Raw genomic sequence first — 13,257 nt, forward strand, 5'->3', positions numbered from 1 at the left:
GTCTGCAGGTGTCTGTCTTTCTCTCTTCCTCTCTGTCTTCTCCTCTCTCCTTTCTTTCTGTCCTATCCAACAATGACATCAATAACTACAACAATAAAACAATAAGGGCAACAAAGGGGAATAAATAAATAAATATTAAATAAATAATAACCTCTTGTCTGTCTCCCAGATTTAATATAAACTTACAAAGTTAGAAGATACCAAGAGTACAACAGCTCCATTCCCACCACCAGAGTTCTGGATCCCCAATCCCTCTATTGTAAGCTACAGCAGTTCTCCCAAGAGATATTTATCAACTATTATTCCCACAACCATTTGTCTATATCCAAATGTCCCTCCTTTTTTCCTCCTCCCTTTCCAGTTCCTGATGCAGTTGGAGTTCAGAGCCCTCTGGTCATCTTCCCCTATCATTTCTCCCCCACTGGAAGTATGGATCAAAATTGTTTTAGGGGTGCAGATGGTGGAAGTTCTAGCTTCTGTAATTGTTTCTCCACTAGACATGGGTGTTGGCAGGCTGATCTGTTTCTGTCTTTCCCTAGTGAAGTAGGGCTCTAAGTGGTGTAATTCCAAGACACAATGGTGAGGTCATCTGCCTAGGGAAGTCAAGATGGAGTCATGATAGCATCTGCAACTTAGAGGCTGAATGGTGGCAAGATACAAAGCAGGACAAAATGATTAATGAACAGGAAACAAAAAGTAGGAGTAGAGCAGATGAGAATGGGGATCTTAAGGTGGTAAGAAGCTAGGAATTCCAGTTTAGGCATGTTCTTAGGGGCTCACGCATTAGTCACTATTCTACATAACACTTGTGTGTCTGCACGTATGTTTTCATTATCCTAAATAAAATATGTCATGTTTGGGGGGCAGGTGGTGGTGCACCTGGTTAAGCACACACATTATAGTACACAAGGTCCCGGGTTCACGCCCCTGGTCCCCACCTGCAGGGGGAAAGCTTCACAAGTGGTGAAGCAGGGCTGCAGGTGTCTCTCTCCCTCTCTGTCTCCCCCTCCTCTCAACTTCTCTGTATCTATCAAATAAATAAATAAAAATAAACAGATAAAATATGTCATGTTTGATCACAGACTCTTCAATTCTTTGTGAAAGACTACCATGATGAATATTATGGGAGAGACACTTGGGCCTCTTGTCCCTGCAACAATTGAATTAGTTGGAAGATTGATTAAGATAAAGCTGAGGGGTGGAGTAAACAGCATAATAACAGCAGGGCTGCAGGTGTCCCTCTCAATGTCTCTCTGTCTCTATCCAAAAGTAAATAAATAAGAAATAAAATTAAGTGACTTGAATTTAAAAGAAAAAAAAGAATTTTTTTTAAGATAAAGCTGGTAAGTCACTATGCCCCTGACACTTAATAAGTAAGTAGACAATTATCTCCTTCATATTTGTAGGCTCATGAGAAGCAGATAGTGCAAAAAGAAAAACAAAAGATTCTGGAGGATACATTAACTACCAATGTGTGTCTCAAAGGAAATGAGCAAGGAAGAGGTCAATTCGCAAAAGGAGGGGGAAAAATTCTTCTGGAAAGCACACATCTAATTTAGATCTCTCTCCCTCTCTCTCTCTAGACTGATATGTGGTTCTGCCACCAAAGTTAAAAGTTGTTTCAGTCTTCAGTAGTTATTTGGCCCTTGGCCCACTCTAGCTTGCAATCAATCAAGATTGTTAAATTAGTTTCACTACCACACTATCAAGATGGAGTCCTTTCATCATTTTCTTAAACCACTAAGTATAGAAATCTAGTGCTGTAAAATTTTATCTTCAGGGAGTCGGGCGGTAGTGCAGCGGGTTAAGTGCACGTGGCGCAAAGTGCAGGGACCGGCATAAGGATCCCAGTTTGAGCCCTGGCTCCCCACCTGCAGAGGAGTTGCTTCACAGGCGGTGAAGCAGGTCTGGAGGTGTCTGTCTTTCTCTCCCCCTCTCTGTCTTCTCCATCTCTCTCCATTTCTCTCTGTCTCATCTAACAATGACGACAACAAGAATAACTGCAACAACAATAAAAACAACAAGGGCAACAAAAGGGAAAAGAAATTTTAAAAAAATTTTATCTTCATTTAGACCCAGTCTTCCAGTCTTTTGGATTTAGTTACCCTGCTCCTGAGGAAGAAGTTACATTTCAGACCTGTCAGATGACTCAGCTCATTGGCACACAGAGAGTTTGTGAGTTAGAACCAGACCTCTGACTTCTGCAGGGACAACCCAGGACTGTGCAAAAATGTTTCTGATTTGTTCAAAGATCTGTGTGCAGGAAGATGGGTGCTGACATGGCCCAAAGATGACAAGACTTCTTTGGAGAAGTGAGTGCCTACCTAGGAACTCAAGATACAGCTTTTAGGAAAGGTTCTAAGTAACATCTCCTTTTTTTTTTTTTTTTTTTTAGTTTTTAATTGGGGGATTAATGTTTTACAATTGACAGTAAATACAATAGTTTGTTCATGCATAACATTTCCTAGTTCTCCACATAACAATATAACCCCCACTAAGTCCTCTGCCATCATGTTCCAGGACCTGGACCCCCCCACCATCACCCATCCCAGAGTCTTTTACTTTGGTGCAATACACCAACTCCATTCCAAGTTATGCTTAGTGTTTTCTCTTCTGTAACATCTCCTTTCAAGACCAAAATCACTTGAGAAATGAAACTAACTTGACATAAAGGTTGATGTAGACATTTTCTGGGGGAAAGTGGGGGCAAGATTTCTAGATGGTGTGTACTGGTACTTAGTAAGTGCTAAATGGAGCTAAAATAAATAGAAGAGTCAGTGGACAAATTAGACAAATGTGGACAGTTTTGAAGCTCCCAGTGATAAAGCCATAATTTGCTAGATACAGTAAATGTATGCAGTAGAAAGGAGATTGTTTCTGGGGTCAAGATATTGGCTGAGTCAAGCACAGATCTGGAAGACAGGTGTGCCCAGAAGTCAGTCATCCTGAGTTTCCTGGGACAGAGAATCAATATCTGGAAATCTCCGGTCTTCTGGCATCTTCTTTTACTCTTCCTTATTATTTCTCTTGGATGGAGCTCATGTGAAAATTAATTTAAAACAAGACAGCCATTTTGAAAAGCCAGCAGTTTCACTGTGACATTCCCAAGAAAGGGTGGATGTCAAAGCAGTTCTTGGGCAGCTCCTAGCTCTCACTACTTCCACTATTATGGAGCACAGGAAGAGAGCTGGGGAACAAAGAATTGTACTTAATGTGACCTTAGAGTGGTCTTGCCCTACCACTCGAAAAAGACTGGTCCTGAAATGAGTGCAGCCTGCAATGTTCTTTCAGATGTGACCATGAACTATAAGCTCAGACCAATAGGGACTTAGAGGTTATACAGGCTGTGGTGCTAAATATAAATATGCATTTACATATGGACCCTGGAGCAGGTGGATGGAGGTAAATAGTTAATTTTAGCCACAGATTTTTTTTTCATAAGAATAGGAGCTACTCCCTAATCAAACTTTATGGCCTTTTTCTCTATTCTGACACCATTCTCTCAGACAATATTCTCATCCAACCTCAGGCTAGCTACCAAACTCAAACAAAACAACTATAGTTGTATACCCCCAGGAACACACCCAAAATGGTTCTTCTAGCTTTCTTCTACCTTAAAATTCCTAATCCCTGATCCTACTTTTTGGTTCCTATTCATTAACCATCTTGTCTCAACTTAGGTCATACCACCTTCCAGACACCAAGTTATAGATGCTACCATGACTCCACCCCAACTTCTCACCAATGTGTCCTGGACTCTCACATCTCCAGAGCTCTGGTCCACTAGGGAAAGATAGAAACAGGCTGGGGGTATGGATCAACCTGTCAACGCCCATGCTCAGCAGAGAAGCAGCTACAGAAGCCAGAACTCCTACCTTCTGCTCCCCATAAACAACCTTGATCCATACTCCCAGTGGGGGAGAAGTGATAGGCTGAAGATAAGAGGACTCTGCCCCCCAGCTCCAACAGCACCCAGAGAGAGAGAAGGAAAAGGAAAGGGACATATGGAGGTAGCTAAAGTGCTATGAGTGGCTTAGAGGGACATATGGAGATAGTTGTGATGTCATGAGTGGCTTAGAAGGGAAGAGAGGGTTGAATCAGAAAAGGAAGGGGCAACTCTGTATAAATGTGGACAGACAGTTGAGAGAAGATAGTTGGCCCATGTCCACAACTTTAGAGGAACTGTGGTGGATTGCAGTGGGGAAAGTGAAGATTCAGAACTCTGGTGGTGGGAATGGTGTGGATTCAAACTCATGTTGGCATGTAATTCTGCAATATAAAAATATTTTTAAAATTTCAAAAAAAGAAATAATAGTCAACCCATATTTGTTACCAAGGGAGAACCACTGCAGTTTCTAATGGAGGGAGTGGGGACACAGAACTCTGGTGGTGGGAATGGTGTGGAATTGTACCCCTGTTATTTTGTAGATCACTAATTAAAAAAAGAAAGAAAATGACTCTAATGCCTAAGGATCTTAGGTCCCATGTTCAATCCCCCAACCACCATTAGCCAGAGCTGAGCAATGCTCTGGTAAAAATAAATAAATAAATAATAAGTAATAAATAAAAATGCAACAGTCTTTACTCATGTGCCTGAAAATATAGACATACACATATGTATTTTTGAATGAGAAATACCAAGATAAAGAGAAAGGCACCGGAGCCCTGCTCAGCTCTAGTTAATGGTGGTGCTAGAGACTGAACCTGGGACCTCGGGACCTCAAACTTGAAAGTTATCATCATACTATCTGCCCTGTCCTAATTATTCTTTTTTCCAGGAACCCTCATTGGAATCATTAGTAATGGAGTAAGTCCTACTTGGATTTTTGCTGTGGAACTTGTGTGGCAGAGTTTCTCAGTGTCCTCCAGCACCCCTTTTACCTTTCTTCGTTTGTATCATGACTCCATGATACAGAGTAAAAGGTGACTTTTCCAGCCAGCCTCCCTTGCTGTTTGCTTCTCTATGGCTGTCCAGTGAGGTAAATAAGCTTGATATGAGGGGATGGGAGAGGAAGAGATAGGAGTGGAAGGGGGAGTATGATCCTGAGTCAGAGCTAAGCTATCAGCCATGAGCCAAGACTAAGATGCCACCCTTGAGAGGACAGCTTTTCTCTGGTCTGTGCCATGTGGGGTGTTTACACATGTACAGCTAGAAATAGAGTTGGGATTTTTTTTTTCTGCAGTTTGAGGCTGGAAATTGAGGATTAGGACTGAGTCTACAGCCTGGCTTTTCCTCAGATGAATTCCTCAAAATCAGTTAAGATTATAGTAAGGGAGTCGGGCGGTAGCGCAGTGGGTTAAGCGCACATGGCGCAAAGCACAAGGACCGGCGTAAGGATCCCGGTTCGAGCCCCCGGCTCCCCACCTGCAGGGGAGTCGCTTCACAGGCGGTGAAGCAGGTCTGCAGGTGTCTATCTTTCTCTCCCCCCTCTCTGTCTTTCCCTCCTCTCTCCATTTCTCTCTGTCCTATCCAACAACAATAACATCAATAACTACAACGTTAAACAACAAGGGCAGCAGAAGGGAAAATAAATAAATACAAAATAAAAATAAATAAAAAATTAAAAAAAAAAAAAAGATTATAGTAATCTCCCAGAAAAGTCAGGACCGTGGACCTGGAGGTTCAGCCTGGAGTAGAAGAAATGTGTTCTCGTGAGGGAAGCCAAAAATAATCCTTGGGTTTTTAAATTTTTGTTAAAATCAAGACCTGAAGTTCCTTGACATTTAAGCTTGACAACTCACAGAATCTGAGCCTCAGGATTAAACATAACAATACAAAGCAACAGAAATTAAAGATATTTTAACAAAAGTATCAGAAGCAGCACCAGAAATTTGCTGAGGCCACTATTTAATTAATCCAAGTTGAACAACTGGCTTTAGTTAGTAATGCTTTCAGGGCCAAGGCATGGACGCCAGCATTTGTGGGAAGAAAAGTTGCCAATACAGACTGTGGAATGAGGGAATCCTCAGGTTCCCATGCTCCCACCGTGGGGTGCATAAACACCCTATCTTTTTATATCACTCCTATAATGACCTCACACTGATAACTCTATACTTAGAAAATTGTGAGCAACTTCTAGGCAGGAGTGTGGTCTAGTTCTTTTTTTTACATATGCATGTATGAATGCATGCATATATGTACATATGTATATGTTTCATTATTGGGGATTATAGTGGGTTACAAGATGGTAAATTCCAGGGTATAGTTCTACACTACACCCATCCCTAAAGTTCTGTGTCCCCACCTTGTTACCTCCCAATGATAACCACCATAGTTCTCACAAAGTCTTTGAAACTGTTTGCTTCTGTTTTTGCCTTGTTTGTTTTACAAGTTTATATGCATCAGTTCTCTAGATTCTGCATATGAGTGAAATCATCTGGTAGTTGTCTTTCATCTCTTTACTTATTTCACTAACCATAATCATACCTATTCCCATCCATTTTGTCCCAAAGGACATAAAAATCATCTTTGTTTGATTATAGTTGAGTATTCCATGGAGTATATATCCCCTAATTTCTTTAGCCAGTCAGCTGTCCTGCTTCCACTTTTTGGCTATGTATGTGCCTCTTTCTTTCTTTCTTTCTTTCTTTTTTTCTTCTTTTTTTTTTTTTTACCAGCTCACTACTCAGCTCTGGCTTCTGGTAGTGCTAAGGATTAAACCTAGGACCTTTGGTGCTTTGAACATGAACATCTTTTTGCATAACCACTATGCTATCTTACCAATCCTTTTTCATTTTAGAGTTCATGACATGCTATGGAAAGAATGACTAAGCACATGAATGGAAGGAAGCAGTTTTAACCAAGGAAGCTGACCTCTCCTAGAATTGCTTGATGACCCTAAGGAGAGCTGACTGCACAAACAGAGTGTGTTATTATTTAGCTTACTAGAAAAGGTGAGAGGTCAACTAGTGTATCTCAGTGGGAAGAAACAGAGCTCCACTTGAGTTCCCTCAATCATCCTCATCCTAGGGTTATTATTTTTATTGTTTATTTATTTATTTTTTATTTAAGAAAGGATAAATTAACAAAACCACAGGGTAGGAGGGGTATAATTCCACACAATTCCCACCACACAATCTCCATATCCCACTCCCTCCCCTGATAGCTTTCCCATTCTCTATCCCTCTGGGAGCATGGACCCAGGGTCGTTGTGGGTTGCAGAAGGTGGAAGGTCTGGCTTCTGTAATTGCTTCCCCACTGAACATGGACGTTGACTGGTCAGTCCATACTCCCAGTCTGCCTCTCTCTTTCCCTCGTAGGGTGGGTCTCTGGGGAAGTGGAGCTCCAGGACACATTGCTGGGGTCTTCAGTCCAGGAAAGCCTGGCCGGCATCCTGATGGCATCTGGCACCTGGTGGCTGAAAAGAGTTAACATACAAAGCCAAACAAATTGTTGAGCAATCATGGACCCAAAGGTTGGAATAGTGGAGAGGAAATGTTAGGGGGGGCACTCACTGCAAACTCTAGTGTACTTCTGCTTTCAGGTATATATTTTGCACTAGTTTATGGATACGTGTGAACATATGCTCTCTCTCACAGAACCTGGTCTATATCTAGGTTTGGGGACTTTGTTAGAAAGTGCACCACCTGGGATGGAATTAGAGAATACTATGAAAGGAAAGGTCTCACCCGAGTAATGAAGCTGAAGGGTTGTCATTCCACACGTGAAGTCTCTGGACACAGTCTGAGCTGAAGCATGTTGAGGTGGCAATTGTTGCGTTGATTAGGTTGCAATCGGCAGATGCAGTATTATTTGATATGGATTGGGAGAGGCATGCGGGAAAGTGGGCCCTATCCTAAGGTTCCAGGACTGGGGGAAATATAGGCTCTGTAGTGGAGATGTGAGGTTCCTGCTGTCTTAGGGTTCAAAAAGACAATGGATAGTTTAAGACAGAGACAAAGAGGTAGAAAGACACAGAGAGAGTGAAAGAGACCATGTCACCAAAGCTTCCTTCAGTGCAGTGGGGGCTGGTTTCCAACCTGAATTGTGCTCATGGCAAAGCAATACACTGTCCAAGTGAGCTATTTCACCATCCCTCTAGTGTTTATTGTAAGAAGGTGGGATGCATTGGATCGACCTTCTCGTGGTGCATCCTGTGAGTACCCATTCATTGGGGAAACTGATGATCCTTCCTAGCCGACTGAATCCACATAGATCCCAGTCACTTTCAAAGCCAGCAACAAGCAGCTCCTGACAGCTTTCAACCTGACGCTGTTGACTGGCTACGGAAGAAAGGCAAACGCTAGAAGAATTGTAAGAGGGTAAGAGCCATAGACCAAATGACAGGTCTAAAGGCAACCATCACTAGCCACAGTGCTCGTTCTATTAGACAGGAGCAATAAATGAATGGGAATCTATGTGAAGGCTGATAGAGCCTCGAATGTAGTTCAGAAATAAAGATATTTCAAGAGCTTATAGAGCTCATGCCAGCAAGATAGCTCACCTAAATAGTGTGCCTGCTTTGTCACACTTAAGACCCAGGTTCAAGCCTGGCCCCCATCACACTAGAAGGAAATTTCAGTGCTGTGGTGTCTTTTCCTCTTCCCATAGCTCTCTCTCCCTCTCTCTCTCTGAAAAAATATACTAAGAGTAGTGCAGCTCTGGCAATAAGACAACAACCAATTAATAGATCACTAAAACCCAGAAACTGTTCTCTAAGCCTCCCAGCGGCAGGCCCATCCATATTTGTCTTCATGTTGGGGCAACTTGTTTGCCCCATCTCTGCCCCTGCTCCTCTTGCTAGTTATTTAAGCTTTGCTGTTGCTGCTAGACCTCACACAACTGCTTTTACTCTGTCTTCTTGACTATTAAGTAGTCTAGCTAAGTCTCTCATCAAGTGTGCCAAGACAGAGCATCATATTGGTTCCAATGGGGTAAGCCTTCACTGACCAACCAACCAGTAAATGAACCACTATTTGGACCAGAGGCACAGCAGGTGTTGACATTGTATGTACGGCACACGCCCAAGTATGTAGGCAGTTCTTTACAGGGACTGAGGGCAAAGTAGATGTCCCCAGGGCCAGAGCCCTCAGATCCCTGATACTGACAACAGCATGATTAAAATGGGAAAACAGGAGTTGCAAAGGTAGTGACTTTTGCACACTGTTGACAAAAAGGTTTCTTTCATTCAGAGGGCTGGGAATTAGCTCCTCCTGTAAAGCACACATTTTAAGATGTGCAAGGACCCAGGTTTGAACCCTTAGCCACCACATGGGGGCACCATGCCAAGTAGATGCTTCCTCAGCAGTGTAGCAGTGATGTGTCTCTTCCCTCTCTACCTTTCATCCTTCATCAAAGAGAGTCAGAAACAGAGCGACAGAGATCATCAAGAGTGGTGAAATCATGTAGATGCAAATCCCCAATGAAAACCCTGGTGGGGGGGGGTGGGATTTCTTTCATTCTGCCTAGTTGTGGAGGGATGGTGCATCTATTTCTAGGTTCCCTTAATGTCAGGCTCACTCTACTTGGGTCAGAGAATCAACAGTCAGGGGTTACTGCAAAGCTCAAGTTGCTAGAAAGTTGGTGGAGTATACAAAGGAAGAGAAATATAAAGACTTGGGTGGTCCGGGAGGTGCGCATGTGATCTAGGAGGTGGTGCGGTGGATAAGGCACCAGACTCTCAGGCATGAAATTCTGAGTTCAACCCCCGGCAGCACATGTACCAGAGTGATGTCTGGTTCTTTCTCTCTCCTCCTATCTTTCTCATTAATAGATAAATAAACTCCTAAAAAAAAACTTGACAAGAGATGGTGAGTTTGTACCATGATTTAATTAATTCATTAGAGATTCAAGAGGGTAACAGCATTTGGTTTAAAAGATGATATATAAGAGATTAGAGAGATCACTCACTAGGTAAAGCCCCTGCCTTGCCAGGCATGTGGCCCAGGTTCAAGCTCTAGCATAGCATGGGAGATGTTATAGTACCAGAGGAAATTCTGGCACTACAGTTTCTTTGTCTCTGTCTCTTCATCTAAAATAAAAAAGCAAACAGAAGCAGTGAAATCATGCATGCATGAGGCCAAGGTTTGCAAACTAAAATAAATTAAGAAATAAAAGAAATGAGAACAAAGATTGTGTGCATTAGCAGAACAAAAAGTTTTTGCTGAAGTAAAATTGCAAAGTTAGACACAAAACTGGTTAATGTGCTATGGGAGAAAAACATGGGGTTCTTTCTTTTTTTTTCTTTCCTACCAGATAGAAATTACATCTCTACTGAGCAGAAAAGTTGTTTATATTTTAATAGTTTCTACACAGTATCTTCTAATTTTACAGAGTTATAAATGTTTGGATGATAATTAATAGTAAATAATAAGTCATAGTTAATTCTCCCTACAGCCAGAAAACTCCCAGAGGGGTTTGTTAGATGTTGTTTTAATATTGAAAAGAATCTCCCAGCCCTATTCTCCTCCACAAGTTTTACAGTTTTTAACTAGTGTTTTGTTTCAATGGGTACTAGAGAAGGAAAACATGCCAAGGAGTTCCCTCACCAGCAGTGCGACCTTAAATCTGATCTCACCCAGCCTCAGTCACCCTTAACCTGGACCACACACACACATACCTTTAACCTGCAGAAGGGAACACACACACACACACACACACACACACACACACACACACACCTTAACCAACAGAAGGGGACACACCTTAACCAGCAGAAGGGCACAGAAGCTATCTGGGAGCCCCAGGAGCCAGTCAAAAGAAGCCTGGTTACCAGGGCTGAGTACAGGCCCCCAGGCTGATGGTGAGCACACTTCCCATTCAGAAATTAATGCTGGCTTCTCTGGTGTTGAGGCTGTGAGCTGGGACTCAAGAACTGGAGGCTCCCCTACAAGACCACTCAGCCCTTCCTGGCAGCCCCCCTTCCCCCCATCCTCTAAACCAAAACAGTTCCCCTGTCTCCTCCCCAGGACCTGCTGCTTTCTAGGCTTGGGGTCATACTTTGGGAGGAGGGGGAGCCAGCATCAACAAGCCACCTTTGTTTTGTTCAACATATGCTCCTCTGCTTCAGGCAGAGGGTTGCTTGGGTTGCCAGGGGCAGACATAACTCTTCACTTTTGAGTTTCAAAGTGTGGGTGTTTGTGTCTCCTTCCGCTGTTGTACTTCCCCCCACCCCCACCCCAGAACTGAAGGCAGCCCAGCATTCTCACCTTCCTGCTCCAGTAAACCACCCTGTCTGGGCACCTTAGACTTGAGCCCCAGGCACCCTCTTCCCATGGAGGTACAGTGAAAGCATTCTAAGGAAGGTAAGCTACTTCTGCTTTCTTCTCCACTGGGGATGTAGCCATGGAGTCCTATATTTAGTTGCTTCTGTCAGCTCCAGTCCTATCAGGCCCACAGAAGGGCAAAGTCTATGCAGCACCTCCCACCTATCACCACCACCATCACCATCCCCATCCCAACAAGAGGTCAAGGAAGTAGAAGACCAAAGAAATAGCAAGGAAGTGTTTGTACCTGCCGAGTTTGCACTAACAGTGCTGGCACTGATCCAGTCTCTGATCCTTAGCCGGGGTTGGGAACTTGGGGCAGGACACTTAGGTTGAAAAGCACTACTGGATCATTTCTGTAACTGTATTCCAGAAGACACTCATGATTAGTTACTGGAGCTATAGGGTAGGTGTGATGGGGGGAAATTCCATAGTCAGTATCATACTGGGTTTGGGAAATGATAGGCTTAGATGGAGAAGAATATTTAAGACTTCGAAGAACTTTTTTTTATTATTTATTATTATCTTTATTTATTGGATAGAGACAGCCAGAAATCAAGAGGGAGGGGGTGATAGAGAGAGAGACAGACACCTTCAGCCCTGCTTAACCACTCGTAAAGCTTTCCCCCTGCAGGTGGGGACCAGGGGCTTGAACCCAGGTGGGGACCAGGGGCTTGAACCCAGGTCCTTGTGCATTGTAATACAAGCGCTCAACCAGGTGCACCACCACCCGGCCCCTTCAAAGAATTTTTAATATATAGTTGTGTGTTTTGAATCATCACAATTGATAAATCTAACAGATTCCTATTGAGTGCCCCACCCCTTGTCAATTTTTTTTTCAATTATTCTCTTTTTTTCATTTTATAAGACAGAAGTTGAGAGAGAGGGAAAGGAAAGGTAGGGAAAGAGACACCTGTTGCACTGCTTTACCATTTGTGAAGCTTCCCCACTGCATGTGAGGACTGGGGGACTGAACCCAGGTCCCTGTGTATAGTAATGCATGAACCACCTCCCAGTACTTCATCTTAGCTAGTTTTTAAAAATTTCTTTATTGGGGAATTAATGCTTTACATTTGACAGTAAATACAATAGTTTGCACATGCATAACATTTCTTAGTTTTCCATATAACAATACAACCCCCCCAAGTCCTCTGTCATTCTTTTTGGATGTGTATTCTCCCCCCACCCACCACAGTCTTTTACTTTGGTACAATACACCAACTCCAGTTCAGGTTCTACTTGTGTTTTCTCTTCTGATCTTGTTTTTCAACTTCTGCCTGAGAATGAGATCATCCCATACTCATCCTTCTGTTTCTGACTTATTTCACTTAACATGAATTTTTCAAGGTCCATCCAAGATGGGCTGAAAACAGTGAAGTCACCATTTTTAATAGCTGAGTAGTATTCCATTGTGTATATACCACAACTTGCTCAGCCACTCATCTGTTGTTGGACACCTAGGTTGCTTCCAGGTTTTGGCTCTTACAAATTGTGCTGCCAAGAACATATGTGTACACAGATCATTTTTGGATGGGTGTGTTGAGTTCCTTAGGATATATCCCCAGGAGAGGAATTGCAGGATCATAGGGAAGGTCCATTTCTAGATCTTGGCTAATTCTTAATGGTACTTTATCTCCCAGAACACCCTCTGGGAAAGTTATTGTTTTGCACCATATGAACACAATGGTGAATGCTCAGAAGCCCCTTCTGTTTTCACTGACAGGAAACACCTCCAGAAATCTGGCACACCAGAACATGTGAGCCAGCCCTCAGGAGAGAAGTGTCTGGAAAGCACTATAAAGATAGCCCCACATGGAAACTGGCATGGTGCAGTGGAAGGGCTGGGGGAGTGTGTGGGAAGGAGCAGGCCTGTGGCACCTTTGCTTTGCATGGTCCAGGGGAACTGTCCTAGTTTGGGTGGTTGGTGGTTGGAAGAGAAATATGTATAAAAGTGATTATTCTGACAGATGGCTCTGAGGTTCTCCTCTCCTGGTGGCTTGGCAGCCTCTGAGTTTGGAAAGCCTTACCCTGGACACAGGTTCTGGCAATTCT

Source organism: Erinaceus europaeus, chromosome 16, assembly GCF_950295315.1.
Source record: "Erinaceus europaeus chromosome 16, mEriEur2.1, whole genome shotgun sequence".
NCBI classification, from domain to species: domain Eukaryota; kingdom Metazoa; phylum Chordata; class Mammalia; order Eulipotyphla; family Erinaceidae; genus Erinaceus; species Erinaceus europaeus.